At 41.2% G+C, this 26,904-nt stretch overlaps 1 long non-coding RNA gene across 2 annotated transcripts in view; it reads right to left on the bottom strand.

Moving 5' to 3' along the window:
- LOC149463287 (uncharacterized) overlaps positions 1-26,904 on the bottom strand; it is a 105,041-nt gene that overhangs the window by 42,138 nt on the left and 35,999 nt on the right. The gene's annotated exons all lie outside the window — the stretch shown is intronic.

Below are 26,904 nucleotides of genomic sequence, written 5' to 3'. Positions count from 1 at the left end.
CGAATTCCACTTCGCCAAGTTCGATTCGCTCATCTCTAGTTATGATAGTTTGACTGACATCTACTCCGTCACACAATGTTGTACCAAGATTAGTTTTATACCAATTTTTACAAAATACAACATTTAAAAAAAACTATTTACCTTACTTTCTGCTAAAATAAATATATGTCAGAATAGTATGAAAATAGCCGAGATGACCATTTTCTTGAAAGCAGACATCTCATGGTGATATCAGTTTTTGCCACAATGTTTTGGAAATGAATAAAGATGTCAGCACTGAGTGGATTAAAACAAGGTGCTTGGTAAAGGTGCACTAGATACATGCAATGTACAGGTCATACACACAGGAAGAAGGCAGGGAAGGGGTTAATGTGCTGGTCACATACAGTGGCAGGATGTATGAAGGGGTAATGTTCAGATGAGCAGGATAAGGGAGATGATGATTCATTTTACAGGTCTTTTTTTGTTATAGGGACTTTATTAACTGTATTATGGCTAGTATGTATAGGAGCGGAGGGGGCAGGGAAGGGTTAAAAAAAGATTTTTGTGTACTGCAACTGAATGAATGAATCAGTGGCTGCATTCATGCAGTCATTCTGTGTCCATTCAAAAGCACTGATCTCTTTCCTTTCCCTAGAGTAAAGGGAAGGAGAGGGACCAGCACAGTAAACAATACCATGTAATCGCTGTGGTGACCAATCACAGCAATCATATGGTGCCCAGCCACTCGGATCAGCTGAGTACAGTGTCTGTGTATCCAGCCCAGCGTCGGGCCAAGGTTGTCAAATGCCAAATGCCCCCCAAGATGTTTGAGCATTGTTTTAGCAAAAATCCAATCCCACCCCCACCCCTCAAAAAAATTGAGCAGTAATCTACAGACTTACCCCCTGAGCATAAATTCCCTTTAAAATACAAAATTTTCCCCAAACCAAAAGTCCCCCTCTTGCCAGTACAAATCCCCTCCCCCCCCCCAAAGCAATCTCAAACCCAGCACAAATCTTTACCAACCCCATCTTCCTCCCAGCTCAAATCCTCTCCTAAATCCTCCATCCTAGCACAAATCCTCTACCCCTCAAATTGCCCCTCTGAACAGAAACTCCCCCCTTCCAGCACCCCCCCAAATTTCTCCTTTTAGCACAAATTCTCTTCATCCCTACTAGCATACATCCTCTCCTTCAATCCCCCTCCTAGCACAAACCCCCTCCCAAATCCCCCCTTCTAGCACAAATCCTCTTCCCCCATCCTCCCTCCCAGCTCAAATCCCCCTAAATCACCCTTCGTAGCACCCCCCAAAATCACCCCAGCACAAAACCTCCCCCCGCAAAAAATCCCTCCTAGAACAGATCTTACACCTGCCACTCCCAAATTCCCCTCTTCCAGCACAAATCCTCCCTCCTAGTACAAATTACCCCCCTCAAATCCCACTTCCTAACACAAACGCCCCCCCCCCCAAAGTTTCCCCACTTAGGACAAAAGCTCCCCTCTCAAATCACCTCTTTTTGCACCCCCCCCCCCAATTCTTCCCACAGCACAAATCCTTCCCCCCCCAAAATGTTTCCTCCTAGAACAAATCCTACCCTCCGCCACCCCCAAATTCATCCTCCTAGCACAAATCCCCCCTTCTAGCACAAATTCCTACATATCACTCCTGCTAGCACGTCCTCTACAAATCACCCCCCAGCACAAATCCTCTCCCTTCACCCAAATTTCCCCTCCTATAACAAATATTACCTCCCCCCAAAATTCCTCCTCCCAGCATAAATCCTATTCCCCAATCCTGCCTTGTAGCACAAAATCCCCCCTCTTTCCCTCTTCCAGCACAAATCCACCAGTCCTAGCACATATCCCCCCAACCCCTCCTTCTATCATTAATCCACTTCTCCCTCCCCCTTCCCCTCCTAGTACAAATGTTTGCATCCACAGCACAAATATATGCTACTCTGTCCCCCTCATCCCAGTTGTATCCCCAGTACATTCCCCCCTCCCTCACAGACCTCTGATACAGCATTTCAGATGTCTGTGGGATGTTCCTCCTCCCTGGCTCCTCCTCATCTTGACATCTAACAGTTGAGTGGAGTCTAGGGGAAGCTGTTTTGCACAGTTTTGACAGGTAGCCACAGGGAGAGGTGGGGGTTATGGAATCATGGCCATGGGCACCTGCACTAGAAATGCGAGTGGCTGTCAGATCGGGACTGAGTAGGGCTTGCTTATCCACCCCCTACCCACATTTTTTTCTGGGAGGAGATGGGGAGGGTAAGCAAACACTGCAAAGACCCAATCTGACAGTCCCAATCAAGGAGCGGGGCAGTGACAAGAGGAAGAACCTAGAGAGGGGAGAGAGCACAGTGCAAACCTCCTCCCAGCTTAATGATGACAGTAACAGTAATGCTGCTGTCACTACTTCTATCAGATTGAAGTGGCAGGGAGGCTCCATGTTGTGCCCAGCCACCTCACATGATACAACCCCGCCCAGGGTAGCTTCCCCTCCTGCCCACCCTTAGTCTTGGCCCTATACACAGAGCTCACCCAGCCATATGAAGTATATTTATCCATTCCCATTCATAAACAACACAGGGTAATTAAAGGGCCACCAATCCGCCATTCATAAACTTAGAGCAGTAAAGTAGTGGTTAAGCAAAGATTACACCCCCGCCAGTAATGTGGACCATGAAGAGTTAAAGCAGTATTAAACCCAAAAACAAACATCTATTATATTGCAGCTTACCAATGCTTAGATGAGATGGCTGCAATTAGTTTCCTTTTGTAGGTTTTCTTTCTTCTGTTTTCATCTGCTGCTATGGCCAGTAAGTCTGTTGTTTTTCAGAAGCACAAGCTCTCCAGCAGAGTGTATCAGTTTACATGGATGAGATGTGTTTACATGGTGATTAAAATTAGCAGCTTTTATTTATTTATGTAAAACCTTTATTCCAAAAGGGAAAAAAAACAGTTTGCTGTAAATGATTATAAAGTGTGAGCTGGAATTTGGCTTCAATTTGTTAGTGTATTTAAATCTTTTCTTACATTTAGCACTCCCCTCCCACCAGACTGACAATGCTGATGTCTGCTGTGCCTTCAGAGGTGTGTCTCCCTAATACAGGAAGTGTGTTACTGGCTAAATCACCAGGTAAAAACAAATGGGAAAAAGCCAAATAAAAGAAAACTGATGCAGCCACCACGTCTAATGACTGGCATGCTGCAATATATTCAATATGTGGTATGGGGTTTAATACCGCTTTAATATGCAAACAAAGATTCAATAAACCCATAAGTGTTTTCTCACCACACCATTTCCTTTATACTGGCTTTTAAAATAATTAATGCAATAAATATAGAGGAGGGATGAAAAGTTTTTCATATCTAAAGTTACTTTTTTTTTGTTTTAGATAGAGGATGGAATTGTTAAAACCCATGTCAAGCCTTATGTGCACCATTTGGGGAGATCTCCCTTAATTTTCTGTCATATGAGCCCAACAGGAAGTTGAGGAAAGTGAGAAGAATCCCCTCTAAGACAGTTTCCACCGGAACAATGGATCAACATTGGAAGATTTTCCCATTTTTTACTATTCCAGTGACAGCTCAAAATTCAGTTTTTGTCACTTTCATTCCTAGTAACAATGCCCACAAGGACAAATATAAAATCCTGGCAAGCACTCTAATCCCTACACACTCTATACCAGGGCTTAAAATTTCAAGTCCTGAGCTACTAGCCAGGCCTTAAGAGTTACTCGCCACAAGTTGCCCCACACAACCCCTACCCTGCTACATCCCTAACACCGCCCACACACACATACAAATACACACACACACGTACACACACACAAACAAATACACACACACACAAATACACATACACACACACAAATGCACACATACACATGTACACACACACACATACAAATACACACACACACCCCTATAAAAAGTTGCAGTACTTCGTTACCTTCACTCACAGAGCCGGGTACTGCACTCTAGGGAGAGGCAGAGAGCACAGCACACACTCCTTCCTTTGCTTTCACTTTGTTCAACTATTGAGCAGTCTGATGGCTCCCAGTGCGAGTGACAGATCCGGCCGTGAGTCCTGAGCCTGCTCATCAAGATGGCCCTGGAGACACACTCGCCCCCACCATAATTTCCACTCACTAATGCGAGTGAATATTTCAAGGCCTGCTCTATACCAACCCCCCAAAAATGGCTTTTTTTGTTTTAGATAGAGGATGGAATTGTTAAAACCCATGTCAAGTATGTGCCTTATGTGTGCTATTGGGAAGATCTCCATTCACTTTCTGTCATATGGGCCCCAGGAGGTTGAAGAAACTGAGAAGAATCCCCTCTAACACAGTTTCCACTGGAACGATGGATCAACATGGCAAGATTTTCCAATTTTTTCCTATTCCAGTGACAGGTCAAAATTTATTTTTTTTCACTTTCATTCCCAGTAACAATGCCCACCAGGACAAGGACTCTAATCCCTACACACTCTATACCAAACCCCACAAAGAATGGCTTTAGATACATTTTTAGCAAGCTATAAATCAGAGCAAGAATCAGGACCACTGAGAAGAAAAGAGTTACAGCAGGATTTGATTCCAAAGAAGCACAGTCCCTCCAAATGTGTAACAGTTGGAATCTATTGAAGCTATTTCTTTCAAAATCTCTCAAAAGCCATATAATTATCTCAGCAGGACAAGAAGGAGGACAAGAGGAGTGGAGGAGTTACTCCTTGGACACATTTCCGGGTAACATCAAGCTTGAACCACTGAGACCATAAAGCACAGGCTATTTTCAACTGAGCTACCAAGCAGAGCTCAGAGAACATTGATATGTAAATTTGAAATATAAGCAATACCTGAGTAAATGTAGAATTATATTAAACTCTATTTTTAGTTCTCACCATAATAAAAAGAATATATGAAAACACTATACACATTATTTAAAACATGAACATGAATTGGTAAAATTATTCACATTTATCTGACTTGTTTCACAGATGTATAGCTAAAGAAACCATTAAAGTCCAATTGAAGTCTTGATTATTATTATTATTATTATTATTATTGAGTCAAAGAATATGACATTTATGTGTGAGTTTGCTCTTAAAACTGTAAGAAACTACCCTGTACCAGCAGCATGCTGGAGAGCCAGACCACTGCTCTTAGAAAAAAGTACAATGGTCCAGCTCTTCAGCAGTCCAACACACCCCCTACAGAGTTTTACAATCAACAATGCTTCTCAGGAAGCAGCATTGCTTTTTATTATTCATATTATCCAGTCAAAGAATATGACATTTGTGTGTGAGTTTGCTGTTAGAACTGTAAGAAACTACCCTATGCCAGCAGCATGCTGCAGAGCCAGAACAATGGTCCATGTCTTCAGCGGGTCAACACACCCCATGCACAGTGCTACAACCAACAATGCTGCTCAGGAAGCAGCAATGCATTTTATTATTATTATTATTATTATTATTATGCAGTCAAAGAATATGACATTTTGTGTGAGTTTGCTCTTAAAACTTTAAAAAGCTATCCTGTGCCACCAACATGCTGGAAAGCCAGATCACTGCTCTTACACAAAGCACAATGGCCCAGGTCTTCAACAGTCCAACACCCCTACACAGTGCTACAGTCGACAGTGCTGTTCAGAGTTGTTGGCCAGAATACTGTACATGGGGCGTGTCAGACCACTGGAAACCCTTGCTGTTCTCTATGTGAGAGCAGTGGTCCAGCTTTAGAGTGTGCTGTCAGGACAAGGCAGCTTCTTACAGTTTTGAGCACTAATACATGATTTTTAAAAGCCAAATTATTTGCTTGTTATTTAGTCTGACTGCATAACAATAATAAAATGCAAGACTTTTTAGGTTTTAAATAACTGTCCCTTTCTTCTTAGATTATATAAACAAATTACACATAGCTAAAATGTTAAAATAAAACAAATTAATGACATTTTGCAATTAATTTAACTGCTTCATTTACTTATTGATCCTTTAAAAAGCAAAATATGATTTGTAATCATAACCACCATTTTTTTCAGACTTGACAAATGCAATATGAGAGAGAAAGTACCGAGTGCCTATGTTTCCTTTCATTGTTATATTACTAGGGCTGAGTTTTATAACTAAATGCTCCAAATGAATACATTCAAAAATAAGTTCTACAATTCTAACAACTATGTTAATAGGGTGTGGTTAAAATGAATTTCACATATTTATCGTGCTCATTTTTTCAAGTTGATGACGCCAATACAAAGCAGAATATATTGTTTTAAACTAAACTGACAGATTTAAGCAGAATTAAAGATCTGCTGGGAAATCACAGTTTCGCTTGATTTGCTACAAAAGTAAGAACTGCTAGGGAATGGCAAGCAAAATGTAATTTTCTGTGATATTGTCTCTACACCCCATAATAAATTTACAAGACACCTCAAGAGTGGGAAAGCAGTAACTTAGCAAATGCCAGGTTGATTGAAGCTAAAGTGTAGAATTTCATTAACACAAAGAATGCAGATTTATTCCCTGTGGGTTCCTGATTGTTTCAATAAAGTATGCTTGTAACATTGTGTGCGTACATGATTAAATTCAAATTCATTTGGAGACATTTTCACAGACCCAAAAATAAGCATGCCACAAATCCTGTAAATATATGCACAATCAGCTATACCAATAAAGCAAAAATCAGATATTTGAGCTATGCCTGTGAAATAAAGAAGTCAACTAGTTATATTAGTGTCAAATGCGGCAGCAGTTTAATCAATTGAAAATGATCAAAAACAGAACCAGACCCCATATTTAAAAGGTAGTAAAGCTATATTTTTTGTAACAATCCTACAGTTTAAGTCACAGAGGAATAATACAGACGAATTGTTTACACAACTCAAAAAAAGGACATTTGGGACATGGTTGAAAATCCCCTAAAAGATATTAGAGTCTAGAGTCCATTTATTTACAATGAATCTCCCAGGGCACTATTTTTATTTAGTGGTTAGGTTGTGATAAGCTGTGATACTTGATTTTACCAGAAAATGAAAAACCATGTAAAATTGAAAAGTCCAACATTGGGCTAAATTTTGTTCAATGATTTTATTACAAACAGCAGTTTTCATTGCAATACTCACCTTCAATCTGAAGCTCTCCCACACAGTACTTATTTTTACACAAGATTTCCTCAGTTTTCTTAGTTAATTACACCAAGCAACAGTGAACACAAACGTCTCAGGATATACTGTGAGTGAAAGGGGACATGAACCCAGTCCCTGAAGTGGCTTTATCTTGCACCGTGCACTTACAGCGTAATGGAGGGTTAGGGACTGATGTGAATGTACAATATATATGTAAAGCGCTGCGTAAATTGACGGCACTATATAAGTATCTGAAATAAATAAATAAATAAATAATGGTGTAGAGAGTTGTGGTCATCACATCAGCATCACCCAAAAAGGACCCCATTCATCATGTAACTGGTCTGAAGACTTATGTTAAAGGTATATATACAATGTATATATAAAAACAAAATTCATAACATACTACTGGAGGGCCCTCAGGGACGGAAGGGGGGGGGAGTGGAGGTAAGGCTGCAGTTGGCTGGCACCAGCAGAGGATGAGCTCAGAGTTGGGCTATCTCTAAAGTCTAAAACAAGATATGAGGATGTAGGATATTATTTAAAAACAGGTTAAGTTTATGATGATAGCAATTTATGTCTACACTCTTTATGTTCCTTTTAACTCTGACAGGCATAGCTAATGGCTCAATGGTCAACTATACAAAAACATGGAAAGGAGACATCCCTGATGAGTATCTCTAAAAAATGCTGAAGAACTTATATTTGTTTCTTCAGTAAACCAAATGTCCTCTGGTTCTCTTTTTTATAATTTAAAGAGAATGTAAATTAAGTTTTCATATGCTTTAATCAATTTACTATAGTCAGGACTAAACAATACAGTTTTAAAATATACATTTAATTTTATTTAGGTAAAAACATGAAACATTGCATATGAATATTTTGTATATTCTATAGCTACTGGAAGAGCAGCTGGTTTGTTTTGGGTTGATTTACTAAAGGCAAATAGACCGTTCACTTTTTTGAGGGAAGTTACACTTTGCAATGGAATTTTTGTCATAGCTTAGTGAATGAGGTGAAGCTCTGCTGACTTCCAAAATCCAATAACTTGCAAGCATGTCCTCATCCTCTCTTGTCTACTTAGATGGACCTCATGGATCTTCAGTTACAGAACATTATAAATATTTATACTGTATAGTGACCATTATAACTTCCCTTTAAGTGCTTGTCAGTGTTTCAGCTTTGAATTTTAAGGAAGTGTCTCCAACTTCTTTATTATGGAGTCTTACATTGCTGTTTGCTAGTAATATCATCATTGGTACAAATAACACTAGACATTTTTTTAAAAAGTTTTGCTTCCTAAAAAGTTTTGGTGATCATGATAGATCCCAGCAATAGGCAGCCAGCATTTATGGTTTCCTGTCAACCTGATACGATATTTCCATTGCAGGAATATCTTGGTGAAACCTTTCAATATGTTGCCCACTGACTGCACCTAGATTTTTAGGAAACAAGTCCAAGTGTGAATGCAAAGAATGAATCTTCAGTGACATGTTGCACTTCCTGGTCTTTTTAGCTGTATCATTTGTCAATCAGTTGAATGTAGTTTGGTGCTCTGTAATTGACAAGAAAATTCTCAACAACATCCATTAATGTTTTCTAGGTGATTTTCTCTGGCTCCACTAACAGATCTTCAAATTGTTTGTCATTGAAGACATATCTGACCTGTGGACCAACAAATTGTCTCCCTTATCTTAACATCAGTTATTGGAAACATCTTTCTCAAATACCGAAAACGTTCACCTTCCTTGTTCATTTTGTTTAGCAAAATCTTTGAAACGTCCAAGTTTTATGTGAAGGGAAGCCAAAAATACCTTTGTTGTGTCAACATGTGGTTTATATTTTTTCTGTCCTGGAACCAAATTCTTTCAGAGTGGCCATTTCTTTTTAATATAATACTGCTCTCTTGCATAGCTGCTCCATTCAAATACTGTATATAACAACGGTACCTGGTGTATCCAAATTGCATTCCATGTAGCAGAGCCACTACTTTTATATCTCCACAGATATTCCAGTTGTACTTAGTGTACTGGATGTGCTTCAACAGCAGTTCCATATTTTCGTATGTTTTGTTTTTATGTGTGCAACATAGACAACAGGTATTGAAGGGCATACATTGTCATTGTGTAACAAGACCTTGAGGCTTAACATGATGACTCAATAAATGGGAGCCATTTAGTGGGTCATGCTCACAACCCAAATGAATGAACGAAATAATGTAATTATAGAAATGTGGTTGTCAATCTGTGCAAAGTAATTTGTTAATACATCTTGGCAGCTGCGATAGAAAGCCATTTTTGTAACTGGTGATAGCAAACACCAGCCTTACTGTTTAGAACCCAGTAGTTCTGTTTTTGGTAAACCTAAGTCCCTGACCAGGTTGTTTAGTTCTCTGATTGTGTTATAAGATGAAGCTCACCTGACTATTTTATCTAAGCTGCATTGCTCTGGTAGGTTCGGTACTGACAGATTGTCATCATGTGATAATGATCTCATGGCTGAAGGTAAATTGGGGTATTCAATTGATTTCTTATTTTTTTAGCAGAGAAACTAGCGTTTCTCTCTATCACCGGGAAGGGGGGGTAATGGAAGGCTCTCCCGGGTGGGGCGCAGGGGTGTTGTTGGTCAATGTCATTGTCACGTACCTGATAGGAGTCTGAATTGACAAGTCAGCCTCTCTTGTATCTCCAACCCAGGCCCCACTGAAGGTGAAACAGATGGTGCCGAGGGACAGGAGGAACACGAGTGCCTGTGGATATTGATTGTGGAACTTGCGGCTGGTGATGTAACCTCGGTAAATCAGACAGGGCATCCAGTCAGGAACAGAGGTGATGTTGGAACGGCCAGCTGAGGTTAAAGATGCACTCAATTGGAACTGCAAGATCTGTGTACGTGGTTTTCTGGAACTTCTCATAAGCGTGAGGACGGAACACACCGTGACAACCGGAGCTGATGTAATGACAGACAGGACAACCACTTGGCAGGACTGTAGAACCAAAACTGGAGCCAGAAGCATAGTCAAAGTAATAGCCAGGGTCAGCAACTATCAAGCGATGAGGTACCGAAACATCAGACAGGGACGAGGTCAGGAGGAAGCCAGGAGCAGAAGCATAAACAGGATCCAAGAGCAGGTCAATGGCAAGCCGGGTCAGTAACTTATACACACAGGATACGGCAGGAAACAGGAACTTAGCTGAAGGCCAGTCAGCACTGACAGGGAGTAAGAGCCTCCTTTAAATAGTCTGTCTGGCGCCAGAAACAGCGGGCACGCTCTCGCGTGTGTGCACCCGCGTGCGCGCATTTTTGCACGCATGCGCGAGCCTATGCTCATTTCTATTAGCCAGTTGCCGTACAGGAATTCCCTTACAGTCACGCTCTCTTTGTGAGAAGGGGGGTTGTGTTAGTTAGTGTCCGTGGGGGCAAACAATTTTGTGTTGCCTAGGGCAGCACAAAACCTAAATACATCACTGATCAGAACAGCAAGTGGCATTAATTTCTGAGTTCCTCTGAGCAAAGCTCTATGATCGATAACACATCTTACACAACAAATGTGAGGAGCCCAGACCTTGTCTTGATTACCGATCTTACAACCAAAGTATAGTTCATACACTTAACAAGTCCAGTCATGGCGCATCTTTGAGGCTTAAGTGTGTTCTTACCAAAAATGTAGCAGAATGTGTTACAGCTGTTCCAACATTGGGGAGACATTTCTGCTGTCAACTATAGCAACTCTATAACTGGCTTATGTTTTATTTAAATTACATGTACATAGATAATGCTATGCCTTGAAACAACTGCATCAAAATACATGGAAGCTGATATCAATAAAATGAGCAGCATCACGTTGTGGACAACTATGTACCATATCTGGTGGCAATGCCCCATGGTGTCTAGATTAGGGATTTGGATGTTCAATTTCATTTTTTTAGTGACAGGAGTGAATATTTATGGATCCCCAGAAGCAGCCCTTTTTCAGAAATTGCATACAGAGCTCCCAAAAAAAATCAACAAAACTGATCCTCTATATACTGCTTGCTGTGAGGATCACTATTGCTAAACATTGGAAATGATCGATGGTACCACTTAGCTACATTAAAAGTAAATTTAATTGGATCATGGTTAATAACAAACTTACCTGCATGCTTCATAACAATATGGCGAAATCTGACAAAACATGGGACCTGTGGATTCAGTACTTATCTGTCCCCTAGCGGGTCCTCGGTTGACGCTCTTCTACTTCCATTTCTCTTTTATTCCTTTTCTCCTCTTGTCTCTTCCTTTTCTTCCTTAAGCTCATTTTTCTTCCTTGATGTACTTGAATCTAGTACCTGACTGCTGGTGTGGTCATGTTCTCAGGTAATTAAATACTACATTTTCTCAATAGTATGATATGTTCTGAAGCAACAGCAATGGTTGCTGTTTATCCCTTTTATTAATGGGTTTTATTAGAAGGGACTTTGGTTCCCATATATTTGTGATATAAGTTTGTCTATGAAATTTATGCTGTACCTGTATGATCACCTGAGAGCTTTGTATCTCTTCTTTCTTTATACTTTAATAAAAAGATTAAAATAAAATGAGCAGCATATGTGCATGCAAGCTGCCTTTACAGGCAGCACCCATCCAACCTACAGTAGCATGCCTAGGCACGCCCACTCTATATATCATGTTCCACAAATGTTTTTCAATATGCCCCGAGTCTGGAAATGCATGAGCAGGGGCGGACTGACCATTTGGAAACTTGGGCACTGCCCGAGGGCCCGGGGGCATTAGGGGACCCCATGAGATGCCCCTGGTACCTTTTGCATAGGCTTTTTTGAGTTTGGGCAAGGACACAGGGGCCCCATGATCCCCTATTGCCCGGGGGCCCCATGAGTTGTCAGTCCGCCCCGTGCATGAGTTACACAAAGCATAATGCAAGCAAAAATTACTAAACCTAAAATATACATAAGAAGAAATTGCAAAAAACAAAAGAATTCTTTAAAAACAGGAAGTAGCACACTACACAGTATAGCTCTGAATTTCGATCAGCAGGTGTTTTTGCACGTATTGAACAGATATAACAAAATGCTTCCAATGCTATATTTAACAGAATAAAAGGGAGAGAATAAGAGACATTCATTGCTATATTTTACATACACTTTAACCTTCCAGGGTTTGGTTTGTCTCCTTGGAGGCTACTGGTAAAGTCACTGGAATATGGAAATTTGACCTCTCCAATAGTGATTGGTTGGCAAGATTGATAAATCCACATCTATGTGATATGATTCTGTTCTAGGAAAGTCCATCTATTTATGATCTCTCTGCCACAGTTAGAAAAACATTTTTGGATCTTACATAACTGCTGGGAGATGTGGATGTTAAAGCCCACCATTTTGCCACAGCACATATGTTTTTGTATTTCCATAGACTACTATGGGAATGTAAATCCTGTCTGACAGAAACAAAAGCCTGTCAACAAAGACTCTAAATGTGGTGGCACCATTCTCCTTTTACTTCTTCTGGTTTTTATCCTGTACTTACTGAGTGTACATGTTCATTCACAGGAGTGTACACTAATATTTTTGAAAGTGCAAATACCCACAGGAACATGTCCTGAACCGTGCATGTTCACCTGTTTGCTTTGCCTAGATAGTTACTAACAGTCATAGTAAATACGTTGGGAGTCAAAAAACTTAAACGCAGCAGGAGATCACTTTCATTTGACAGTAATCACCCGATAAAGAAATGTTGAAAAAAATACTTTTGTCCTGAAAATTCATCTTGCTGCACCCGTTATTGCCAAGTGTCAAAGAGAGAGAGAGCAGGACACAACGCAGTATGAAAGCAGGTTAAAAAAAATGACTTTGGACTAGAATTATACTTCTTACAAATGCAGAAAATATCCCTTGTTATGAAGGAGTTAAGTGCTGAAACTCCCTTCCACATACAGCCACACACTCCAATTTGATTAGTTTTCTGACAAGTGCACATTTCAGGTTTTGCCAACCTCAAATGAACTAGCAAATATTCTCTTTACAATAAAGAATAAGTCTTTTGTTTTTTTATTACAGATGCTTACATGCATATTTTACGTCAGTTTTAGACATGTTTTTAATCTTTTTTGTTTTTGTAAAAGCAGCAAGAACACTGTAACACAAGGCAGGTCTTCCTTTATGTGGCCATTTGTCATAAACATTTATAGCCAAATCTGATCAAGATTTGGCCATCTGACAGTTAAGACACCTGATAACCTGCTACATGGACAGATTTAAGACCATAAACTGTAGCTGCTGTTTGATAGGACGTGGACATAATATTTTATGGATGTGGTGGCTCTAAATAAAGCAGGATGCGCCAGTCCTAAATGGCAAGATGTCATTTGTCTTTCATAAATTCACCAGAAACCGCAGTCAACAAAAACATTTCACTCTGTTGGATGCACCAAGCCAATATATCGTTTATGTTATTGTTTGCAATGAAGAAAGACTTGCGCTATTACCAACTGCAGAATGTGCTGTCAGAACTAACGGATGATTATGTGGAATAACATTACCTGAGAAATAATTAACCATGGCATCCCTGAGCTTCTAGCGGTACCTGTTCTACAGAAGGGATAAAGGTGATGGACTACAGGGAGCATGGTGGGTGCTTCTTTCTAGTATATAGTTAGTGGCTTCCTGTTACAGAGTTCCATTTGTCAGCCAGTCATTTAGAAGCAGTTTTATGGTTTTCTCCTCTCTCACCGTGTGCGGATTACCAGCATAACAACAGTGTGCCAGCTGAGCCTTCGTACGCCACGCCATAAAACAGTATGCAAAAATAAAAAGCTCACTATGTCAAACTACCAATCTGTTCTGTCGACGAGACCGAATCCTCCAAAATGTGATTATTTTGTGTTCTTTGCTGAGAAGTGGTTTCAGAGGTTGTTAAAACATTTCTTTTCACAGCCCATTATTCCCATTGAACAGCTGCTGCCTTATTACAACGCTAAACATAATGTAGTTCAAAGGAAAGACGTTTGCTGTAAACAGTAAGGCCTGAGTAGACTATTGCTGTGTCTTTAAACTTGCTGTTTATTTGAGTGGGTACAACCAAATGCTAATGCAAATGACACCTTTACCCTGCTTAAGTCTGCATATATGTTTTCCATATTTTATGTAAATTTGACAAACAAAAGACCAATTAAAAATATTGCATTTAACCACTTGCCCTCCTGAGGATTTGCCCCCTTCCTGACCAGGGCATTTTTTGCTTTACGGCGCTGCGTTACTTTAACTGACAATTGCGCGGTCATGCAACGCTTCACCCAAATGAAATTTGAGTCCATTTTTTTTCCCACACATTGAGCTTTATTTTGATGTCTATTGAACCAAAAATGCACCATTTTGCATTTAAAAAGGTCCCTAACCCTTTTCAAAAATGCAGGGGCTGAAAAAAGCATATATGTGAATGTGTCCCATAGGAAACCATGTTAAATAGACTGTAGTGCGTTTCTGCAAAAAAGACCCAAAAATGCATAGGTGTGAACCAGGTCTTAAAGCACAGTGGGGGATATTTACTAAAACTGCAGAGTGCAAAATCTGGTGCAGCTCTGCATAGAAACAATCAGCTTCCAGACAATCAGCTTCCAGATTTTATTGACAAAGCTTAATTGAACAAGCTGAAGTTAGAAGCTCATTGACTACCATGCACAGCTGCACCAGATTTTGAGTGCAGTAGTTTTAGTAAATCTTCACCAGTGAAAACAATTGACTTTAAAAAATAACATACTGATTATATTGAATGCTGCATCTCAGTGCTGGTTATTTCCTGTAGACGCTTTGCAGCTACTTCTTATCTACATGCACTTCAGCGATAGGTGCATGTCATTGCTCAGGGTGGGTTTCTCAATAGCTGCATGTCATTACTTAGGGTGGGTTTCCCAATAGGTGCAAGTCATCTTTCCCTCTTCTATTGAACTGTATTGTTGCTGTATTGTCTCCCGTTATATTGTAAAGCGCTGAGCAAACTGTTGGCGCTATATAAATCCTGTATAATAATAATAATTATTCAGGGTGGGTTTCCTGATGATGACAACAGTAGGCCATACCTGCTTAATGTGTGTTGAAACAACCACCCTTGTGACAGGGTGACAACAAAGATGCAGAACTAGGAGCCAGAGACAGAGCATTTTCACACGTTAACATCAAATGCCTGAACAGGGACCTTCACAATAAGATCATTATTGTAATGAAAGCTGCAGATTTAAAAGATTGAAACTGACTTTTGAAATGACATTAACATGGTAAAGCTTTCAAAAATATGTAGTGAACGGGGTTTAAATATACTTTATGCTTTTCAATAGCTAAGCTATTTAGTTTTTTAAATGTTTAGTACTTTAAACTTTTGCCACAGTTTCTGAAGCTGAAATTGTTGCTGATGCGCAAATTAGCTGACCTACCAGGCCAGACACTTGGAATAATATGCTGTCAGTGCCCTTTCTGTTTTAAGATCATTTAAGACAATTTACAGCTATGACATGCTAATGTTGAGGAGTGCTTTATTTTTTTATATTTTCAAATGTGTATGACAGTTAGAGGCATGGACACACAGTAAATATGACATTTGTGTTTTTTTTTTAATAACAAAGGTTGTTTTTTTCCTTAAATTGCGCTGCAGATATTCTGTGTGGGCAGATCAGAAGCAGAGTGCTTTGTGAACTTCTATAATCCAACTTCTAGCCAAACCCTTGACAGGAGAACTGTTTTGAGTTTGCTGTAGTCAGGTTATCACATAATTATTTTTACAAGAATTTTAAACATTAATTTTATTATTATTGATTTGCATATCAACATTCTATTCTTAATTCATGATTTATTTTGAAAAAGTGAGGGATTAATAGCTACAGGTGTAAAACTAAACACATTCAATGGCAACATAATGCGCAAAGAAAAGTGCTATATGCCTACGTTCACACTAGTGCAGAGCGATTTTGATCCAATTTTCAATGTGATTTTGTAGTGCAAGTGCACTGCAACTTGGTGCATTTTGTTATGTTTTTTGTATTTCAATGGTTTTTATTAATTTGTAAACAGTTTAACAAGACTAGAGCAACAAAACACGCCCCACACAATGGCACATAAAAAACAAAGAGAACAATGCTCTAACACAACAGAGCAGAATGGTACATAAAATGCAAAAACACTGATATAACACCTACAGTAACTGAAAGCAAAGGCAGCTATCCACTGCCTCACAAAAAGCAAACAAAAAGAAAAAAAAAAAAGAGTAGAGGGAAGAAGAAGACAAGACCAGAAGCAGGGGTCCGGGAATGCCAATACCGAACATCATCACAAACCCAGACTAGCCGGAGCGTGGGAAAAGCATATGTCAACCACGGCTCCCATATTTTCAAAAAGTTTTTTTGGGAGTCATTACGGATACTCAACATTTGTTAATTGAGCATTAGAGTGTTCATACGGTCCCGCACCCCCTGAAGAGGGACAGATGTACGTTTCCAGGCCTGAGCAATTGTTCTAGTTGCCGACAAGAACAAATAGGAAGCCAACTTGTGCTGGTGAGCCAACAGGCCTGGTATGGGACAATGAAGCAAAGCATACTAAGCATCCCAGCGTATGGAGAGGTGGAACAAGGTATAAAGGAAGCCAAATACACAAGACCAAAAACAAATCAGTCTCAGGCAGGACCACCATATATGCAACGCATCTCCACGATGACCACAACCCCGAAAGCAGTGATCACTACAGGCACAGTTTGCCTGGACTAAACAAGCCGGGACCCAATACCAACTAAACAGTACTTTGTATGCCGCCTTCAGCATGGCTGTATTAAATGAACATTTAGCTATAAATGACCAGGTCCTATTCCAGTCCTCCAAATCCACGGCCGCCACCAGGTCATGCTCCCACTGAGTGACATATGAGAGAGAAGTACGCATCGAGCGTCTATTCAAAGATGCATAAAGTAGGGAAACAAGGCCCGAGGTGCTCGGACGCTGTTGGCAAAGCAGTTCAAAGGCAGATTTCTCATACAGGAAAGTGGAAGTGCCAATGCCGCGGTGAGGTCAGCCAGTGCCACAATTGAGGGTAAGGAAAAAAATTCCACCTGAGTGACATCCCATGACTCCTGAAGAGAGTTCCAGGTGGGAAAGGATGGAGAAGTCAAAAAGTGTTGCACCTGCGAAAAACCATTGGCTACCCACCAATGGTTGGTGCGAAAAGAGGATTATTAGTAATTGGGAGCAAAGGTAGGAAGGGCGACATCAAGTCACGGGAGTAGCGTACAGAATCCCACACTTGTAGGCCGTGGAGCAAAATCAGACTCAGTGTCATTGGGCGTAGGGTAGGGGGGAGACATAAGAGATTCGATGTCACAATAGGGGCTCAGTTAGATAGTTCCAAGAGGACCCAGAGAGTGACGTCAGAGGAAGCGTGCAACATAGACATTTGGGCAATATGGCTTGCCTGGTAATACTTAGCTACATTAGGCACCTCAAGACCTCCCTGTAGTCTATGGACAAAAAGCATTTTCTGGAGACTCTTAGGCATTTATCGGCCCAGATGATTTGCATAATCCTCTCCTGAATCAACCGGAGAAAATAAGGAGGGACCCACACTGGGAGGGAGCACAAATAATACAACAATTTAGGCAGGATGGTCATTTTCACCGAGTTAATCCATCCTATCCAGGATAGGTGCGGGAATTGCCAAGAGCGCATAAGAGAGAACAAGAGTGAAGCAATGGATAATCATTTGCAGCAAACAAAGAGCCATAGGTAGGGGACAGGCAAATGCCCAGGTATTCAAGTGAAGAGGAAGCCCATTTGTAAAGGAAGTGGGATTGTGGGCGCAAAACCAAATCTGAGGCTAAAGGAGAAACGCGCAAGGACCTGTTGCAAATTTGGGAGCGTCATCAAGGGATTGGTGAGAGTCAAGAGGCATCATCCGCAAAAAGGTTCAACTTAAATTCCTGTCCAGCATGTGGAACACCCGATATATTGCAATAAGCCCAGAGTCCAGAGAGCTAATAATAAAATTATTAGTACTGCAATAAGCCCAGAGCGCTAAAGCCAGCGGCTCGAGTGCCAGGACAAAGAGCACTGGGGACAGGGGACATCCCTGTCTCATCCCTCACCAAATAGGAAAGGGATCAGAGAAATATCCTGCATATTTGCCGAAGGGCAAGAGTGCAAGGCCTGAATCCAAGAAAGAATAGAATCCCCAATGGGACAGCATGAACCGCAGGTATTTCCAGGATAGGGAATCATAAGCTTTATATACTGTATGTCTAGAGACAATAAGAATCCTGGGATTTTTCGCTGTTGTAGAAGGTGTAGAAGGTGGACCACATTACAAACGTTATCACCCACTTGCCTCCCAGGGACAAAACCTACTTGGTCCCTGTGGACCAGACTACGCAAATATTTATTGATACGAAGACTGAGAATCTTGCCCAATATCTTCAGATCTTCATTAAGAAGAGAAATGGGCCAAAAGGCTTGCGGTTCCTGCACATCATCAATTGTCTTAGGAATCATTGAGATATGAGCTCTGAGCGCATTTGGAGAGGGCAAAGAACTGTGTCGTAATTCATTGAAGTAACCAGCCAAGAATGGCGCCAACAGGGTTGAAAATTTCTTATAATAGAGGCCTGAAAAGCCGCCAGGGCCCAGGGCCGCAGTGGACCGTAAAGATTTGACAGCTTGAAGTACTTCCGATGCAGTTACACCGGCATTGAGGGCTACCTGCGCCACTTCGCACAATCCAGGAAGTCATAGATATTGAAAGAATGCTTTGCCCGAGCTACAGGGAAGGGATCTGGTTTGGTGTATAGGTGTGAAAGGAAGTCCACGAAACGTGAAATGATCTGCTGGGGATTGGAAGTGCAATCCCCCGCAGGGAGTTTTAACCAGACCGGTTTTTGTGGCTTCCCCACAGAATTGAGCTTCCTAGCCAGCATCGGGCCCAGGTTAATAGCACAGGCATAAAATTTATGTTTGGTCCAACGGAAGGCCCATTCAGCCTCCGAAGAAGCAAGCAGGTCTAACTCTGCAGCCAGAGCATCACACGTTCGTTTATGTGCCGCAGATGGGTGCAACCTCCAATGAGCATCCCCTGAGGCTAGTAGAGAATGAAGGTCCAAAAGACGACGCTCCTGCTCCCGCTTCAAAGCCGCAGCCAACTGTATGATGTGGCCCCGCACTGTGGCTTTATGCACCTCCCACAGGGGCACTGTCAAAGAAACAGATCCCGAGTTCTCCGTAAAATATGTACTTATGAAAGATTCTATTTATTAGCAGGTGACCTGAGTGGTCATTAAAGATTCGTTAATGCACCAGTGAATAGGGTGCCGTGCTGACCCTGAAAGGGCAAGGAGTAGAACAAAGGGATCGTGACCTGAACAGGGCGAGGAAGGGATAGATATCCGTCTGACTAAGGGAAGCTGTTGGACATGCATAAATATGTGGTCAATTCTGCAGAAACTGTTATGGAAATTTGAACAGAACGTGAAGTTGCGCTTGCCTGGGTGAAGTTCCCTTCAAACGTCTGCCAGCCCCACAGTCTGCAAAAGAGAGCGCATACATTCCTCTAGCACTAAGTTGTGAGAAGGGGCCGCCACCTGGGCATAGCGCCTATTTAAAGTGGAATCGAAGGTAACATTTGATTCCCAAAAAAAGAAGGAGAAGACCCTTGGAGTGTCGGGAAATGATGGTACAAAGATGGGGAAAAAAAATGTATGCTGGAAGCGATTGAGGGTGTAGTAAGAGACAAAGGTGACCTCCTGGTCCCAGAGGGTGCCCTGCAGGAGCAAGTACCTGCCCCTGAGGTCCACTATATTCTGAGCACAGACGAAGGGGAGATTATGATTGAGAGCTATCAGAACACCCCATCGTTTCTCAGGAGCCAAGGGCGTGTAGAAAGTGGGATAATGAGGCAAAACATACCGTGGGGCTGAGGACTGGGAAAACCTGGTTTCCTGAAAGCGTACCACATCAATTTGTTGCGATTTGAGGTGATGGAAAACTTTAGACAGCTTCTGAAGTAAATTAAAGCCTTGGATATTTTGTGAATGTACCTTCAAAAGGGGTGAAGCCGAGGCAGGATCAGCATAATCTGCTCAGCAGAAAAGGCATAAGACCATGGCATCCTGAAACCCTGCATAAAACAAGAACAGAAAAACCAGAAAAGAAAAGAAAACAAGAAAAGAAAAGAGGAAAAAGACACATAAAGTATGTACAATACCACAGTCGTATCACACCAATGGTGAAGTGCATCCTACACTCAAAGGATACCAGTTGGGGGTGGCTCTACCACCGGAGACATGGCTGCAAATGGATACATCAGAAACATAAGCCCTCAGGGGGAAAAAGGCAACAAACATAACATAACGGAATCCCATGAGTCCCCGGAAGCAGGTCACATCCGCGGAAACCTCTCCTTTGGGAACCCAGGTAGGCTTGGGGGCCCAACCTCCTCTGGGGGGATGATTACAGGCCATAATGGAATTGAAACAACATAGCCCAGATGGTCCCCTTTACTAGTATGAAAAAAATTAAAATTAAAATTCCAGTATCTATACAGTCATTTGTAGACGCTATAACTTTCACGTAAACCAATTATTTACACGTATTTTTCCTGCAAAAAATGTGCATTTATTATTTTTTGTTAAAAGTTGAACTTATCCTTTTATTCATAACTGCAATCTGAACAAAATGTAAAAACAAAAAAGCGATAAACAGTAGACAAAAAAAATTAATCAAATAATAAATGGTGATATAAATTCAAAACCAAAAAGCAAAAAAAAAAAAAGCAGCAGTTATATATTCCCTAAGATGATCTTAAATATAAGGCTAACACTTACTGTATATAACAATACACCACAAAATAAATAATTATCCTCCAAAAAGTGTTCATAAATGTGAAATATCTCTATCCCACTTATTTAATTAAACGCTGCAAAGTAATATGTAACTGAAACACAGTGGGGTTTATTTACTAAGGCTGGCCATACATCGGTCGAAAATCGACCGATTTTTCATCCGAAAATTGGACCTAAGAATAACCAATTTTTGCTCTGTTAGTGGGTCAATGGTACTGGCCGATTTTCATGGTTCCTCCCCTTGTACTTGTACGTCACCATCTTTCTTCCGGATCTGAGGTGGCAACTGATTTCAACCAATAATTTTAGCTGAAGTCAGCTGATCAGCTGTGTCCAATCACACACAGTTCTGTGTTTACAAAACAAAGAATCTGTGTATGAGGAACAGGGATCTGGATGTTTATTCTCCCTGCAAATAGTAAAGTAAAAGCAACACATATAACACACAGTTAACCTTTTGATCGCCCTAGATGTTAACTCTTTCCCAACCAGTGTCATTAGTACAGTGACAGAGTACTCTATTAGCTCTGATCACTGTTTTAGCATCATTATTGATGTCAGTGTCAGTTTATCAGTTAGTGTACATCCCAGCCAGCTAGAGCCAGACTGTCGTATAAGTCGTTGAACACCATCATTACTGGTAGAGTGTCATATTTGAGTAAATTCCAGTATAAACATCACAGTTTGTAGATGTTATAACTTTTGCACAAACAAATTAATACACACTTATTAGGATTTTCTTTTTACCAAAGACATGTAGAAGAATACATTTTGGCCTACATTTATTAAGACATTTTATTTATTTATTTTTTCATTGGATATATTTTAGAAACAGAAAGTAGAAAATGTGTTTGTTTGTTTTTTTTAATTTCAATCGTTTTTTGTTTATATTGCAAAAAAATAAAAGACCCAGTTTTATAAAAACATTTGATTTGCATACAGAGTTGCATGAACACTCAATTGCCAGTTAAACTAGTGCAGTGCTGAATTTAAAAAAAATGCTCTGGTTGGGAAGGGGGGAAAACCTTCTGAAGTGTAAGTGGTAAAGTTCTTTATGCTTTAACTCGTCCCAGTTTTTGGGAGAGCCTATATGGAAATTGTACAATTTTGGGATGGTGCCTTAAAATGGAGATTTATAGATAGCTCCACTCAAGTATATTGTAACCTTTGTGGAAGATGTTTGTTTAAACACTGCATGGTTTATAGACCTATAAGAATGGCTCATAAAGACCACAATCTCCTGCTCACTTTAATATCATATTAATGTATGGGATCTGTTTTTCCATGAAGTATTCTAAAGTGGTAGAAAAGGTTCCAATTTAAAAAAAAATAACAAACATGTTATATTTATCCTAATCCTCCTCTTCTTGGGTCCCCTGCCAGCGCTCCTGGCACCTCCACCCCTTGCTTGCTCTGGGGGCACTCCTGTGAACTCACTCCTAAAACACTCAGAACACAACTCGCCCCCACCCCTGCTCCCTCCTCACTGGCTGTAGTTGACAGCCAATGGCTCCCGCTGCTGTGTCTGAACCAATGAGGAGGAAGAGTCCCTGGAGAGCTGGTGCTCTCGTGCACATCTCTGGATCGTGATCAGGCTCAGGTAAGTATTGGGGGGCCTGAATGGGCAGCTGCACACTGAAGGTGTGAATGCATAGAATGCATGAAGGTAAAAAAAACTTTCAGCCTTTAGAACCACTTTACTGTAATAAAAGCATATAAAATTCCTGCATTGTTATTTTAAATGTGACAAGGCAACTTTAGGACAAACATTATTTCCATATAGCTAGAAAGGAAAAATAGAGAAAAGTTTGTTTGCTTTTGGGACTAGTGTGAAAAAGCATCACTGACAACAAATAACACTTCAGGACTAATTTAAGCACTGATGACATTACACAATGCCATATAACAGAAAATAAACTCTAATTAGATACAAAGGGATGTGTGAATTATAAACGTTACTGTGAAAGAAATGAAGGCACAACACCAAAATTAAGGTGCTGGAAATTCATGAATAAGGATGTGAAAATTCATTGGCATGTATGATAAAAGTACAATTGTAAACTTTTTTGATTCTCCTAAATGTTTTCATGAAAACTTGTCCAATTTGAAAAGAATCATACAATTAACAAATCCAGATTGCTGTAACCCTGATTTACAAGATTCTTCACACACCATACCAATCAACACATCCAGGCAAAATTTGTGATTCACCAATTCCCTGGATTCCTTTCAAGCAGATATTGTGAGATGGGCAGATGTGCCAGTCTGAGCTCTTCATAGTACCAAGAAAGTTTGCAACAGTTTAGACATTTCAAAAATTAAAGCGGACCTTGCATCAAAATGAAAGGTAGTGCTATTTAAACTGCTAAAGGAAACAAATGTAGCTACTTACATCCTATGCCCTTGTCTAGGAACTGGTGACATCAGCCTTCGAATGGGATAGTAGGAAACCTGAGGATCCTTTTGTGAGGATGCACTCCTGCTTTCCCAGGATCCCTCCAGAATGCTGAATAACATCACTGCTGCCTAGGTGTAAGGGGATTCCTGTACAGTGACTGGCGCATAGAAATGCACATGTGCCAAGAATGTGCGCACACACGGGTGCACGCATGCGGGAGTGTGCTCACACTTTCTGGCTCTAGATGGACTATTTAAAGGAGGCTCTTACTCTCTGTCAGTGCTGACTTGTCTTCAGCTAATTCCCTGTATCCTGTGTGTATCCGTTACTGACCTGGCTTGCCATTGACCTGCTCTTGGATTCTGTTTATGCTTCTGCTCATCGGTTTCTGATCCTGGCTTCCTCCTGACCTTGCCCCTGTCTGATGTTCTGGTACCGCATCACCTGCTTGTTGCTGACCCTGCCTATTACTCTGACTATGCTTCTGGCTCCAGTTTGGCTCTACAGTCCTGGCGAGTGCTTGTCCTGGCTATCTATTATATCAGCTCCGGTTGTCACGATGTGTTCCAGCCTGACGCTTATCAGAAGTTCCGGCAAGCCATGTACCCAGATCTTGCAGTTCCAATGGAGTGCTTCCTTTGCCTCAGCTGGCATCTCCTCTATTCCTGACTGATGCCCTGCTTGATTTCCCGAGGATACACCTCCAGCCGCAAGTTCTGCAATCAATATCTGCAAGCACTCGTGTTTCTCCTGTCCCTCGGCACCATCTGTTCCACCTTCAGTGGGGCCTAGGTTGGAGATACAAGAGAGGCTGACCTCATCAGTTCAGACTTCTATCAGGTATGTGACACTAGATTTTAAACATTGGCACCTAGAGTTATAAGCAGGACGAAAGATACAGTAACATAACTTTTCCATACATTCACATTTGTGAATGTGCATTCACCCAAAACTGCACTTTCAAAGAAGACAATACAGTGTTAAATGCAGCAAATGTAATTGATGTCATGTGCACAGTAACATGCACACTACAAATCCCAAAGTAAGAGAGAGTGGCTACATCTTACATGCAGTCGGACTGTGGAGAACAAATGTAGCCAACCAACCCTCCCCCCCAACAGGCAGTCAGTTCACAGCCACAGAAGATAAAAAAAAAGGAATTTGGAGATTTAGAGAAGGCTGAGAGCAGTAGAAGGTTTACCTCCCCAAAAGGGATTAGCATACATGGCTAGTGTCTATTCACAAGTGGTGTTGTAGGACTGCGTTGAGCAGCTATTCCCAGAGCAGTCCGAGGCAAAATGCCTTGTCTCCTACTTGGCTGGTTCACATCATCGCATTGCTGTGGGGTTCACAGAAAATACCACAGGCCGTACTTTTTTCCATTGCAGCACAGCGTGAGGCAATCTATGACCTCGCACAACATGGAGGCAGATAGAACTTAAAGTGCTTGGAAAGCCTGTTTAACCACTTGACAACTGCGCTATAGCCAAATGACGGCTACAGAGCGGTTGTCCAGTTCTGGGAGGGCCCTCCCGCGCACTCCCAGCGACAGACATCCGGCGATCTCCATGATTGCTGTGTCCTACAGACACAACGGATCACGTGATGTGGTAAAAGGCCTATCACAGTGGCCTTTTACAACATGAACAGCTGTGTCCAATGACACAGCAGATCACCAGGTAAATACAGTTGCTGCTTATCGGCTGGAGTTTCCTCATGCTGTCACAGCATGAGGAAAGTACTGCTGATAACTGGCAATTGTCAGAGAACAGATCAGCACTGATTATCAGGCACTGATGATCAGTGTCCTGATGATCAGTACCCACCAGTGCCACCTATCAGTGCCCATCAGTGACCCCCATCAGTGCTGCCCAGCAGTGCCATCCAACAGTGCTGCCCAGCAGTGCCCAGCAGTGCCATCAGTCAATGCCACCTGTAAGTGCCCATCAGTGCTGCCCATCAGTGCCATCTATCAGTGCCCATCAGTGTTGCCTATTAATGCCACATCATCAGTGCCCATCAATGCTGCCTATCAGTGCCCATCAGTGCTGCCTATCAGTGTCCATCAGTGCCGCCTATCAGTGAAGCCTCATCAACGCACATCGGTGAAGGAGAACAATTACCTGTTTGCAAAATTTTATATTAGAAACAAACAACTTTTTTTTTTTAGCTTTTTTTGTTTATAGTGCAAAAAATAAAACACCCAGTGGCGATTAAATACCACAAAAAGAAAGCTCTATTTGTGTGAAAAAAAAATTATAAAAATTTCATATGAGTACAATATTGCATGATCACACAATTGTCATTCAAAATGCGGCAGCGCTGAAAGCTGAAAATTGGCCTGGGCAGGAAGAGGGTATAAGTGCCCAGTAGGCAAGTGGTTAATCATCCTCTTTTCGGCCACTCCCACTATTAGAGGCAATCTGGTAATTCCCATTGCTTTCTTTGGCATGCATATCAAAACTTGTTTTTCAGGATGGCCGATAATTTGTCATGCTGTATTGACTTTTTAAATGTAAACCAGACCAATGACCTGTTGTAGGTATTGTCAGAGTTTACAGATTGTGTTTATACTGTTTAAATATAGATTGTTTTGGTTTCTAATAAAAGTTTTGTCAGTAAATTTTCCATGTTCTGTCAGTAAAAAAGTTGCGGGAAGTTGGCAACCCTGCTATGGGGGCACTCGCCGAAGAGGTGGAGCCAGGAGAGCCATCGGGGAACCTCAGAAGAGGAGGATCGAGACTGCTCCGTGCAAAACCATTGTATGGAGCAGGTAAGTATGACATGTTTATTAAGAAAAAAAATGTTTAACCGCTTCCCGACCGCCCTATAGCAGAAATACTGCTACAGAGCGGCACGTGTGTGCAAAATCACATATATATACATGATTTTGCATTTCCAGGCCGCGTCTGTCAATCACTGGGTCCCAGCTGCTGATTACTGGCTGGTGCCTGGTGATTGCCGAGCATCTCCGACGGGGAGGAGAACTATTTGTAAACAAAACAGTTCCCTGTTGTCAGCTCGTGCACACTGCTTTGTATGGCTGTGCAAAGCACAGCCATCCAAAGCAATATGCTTACAGTGAAGCACATGGACACAGCACATAGTAAAACAGCATACAGCACACAGTTAAGCCTTTGATCGCCCCTCATGTTAACCCCTTCCTGCCCAGTGCCATTAGTACAGTGTCAGTGCTTTTTTTTAGCAATGATCGCTGTATTGGTGTCACTGGGGATGTCAGTGACACAAAGTCCGTTCCCCTCAGTGTCAGAATTCCCGCTATAAGTCGCTATAACTGTCACGTAAACCAATTAATTTACACGTATTGGGATTTTTTCTTTAGCAAAGACAGAATACATTTTGGCCTAAATTTATGACAAAATTTGATTTTTTAATTTATTTACAGGACATGTTTAATAGATAAAAGTCAAAACTATCGTTTTTTTCTCAAAAGTGTTGGCCATTTTTTTTTATAGTGCAAGAAATAAAAAATGCACAGGCGATCAAATACCACCAAAAGACGCTCAATTCGTGGA

This window comes from Staurois parvus, unplaced genomic scaffold (genome assembly GCF_062004578.1).
Source record: "Staurois parvus isolate SC_StPar_1 unplaced genomic scaffold, SC_StPar_1.0 ptg000155l, whole genome shotgun sequence".
In the NCBI taxonomy this organism is placed as follows: Eukaryota; Metazoa; Chordata; class Amphibia; order Anura; family Ranidae; genus Staurois; species Staurois parvus.
The sequence above is the reverse complement of the archived record's forward strand: the minus strand, read 5'-3'. Positions and strand labels throughout refer to the sequence as shown.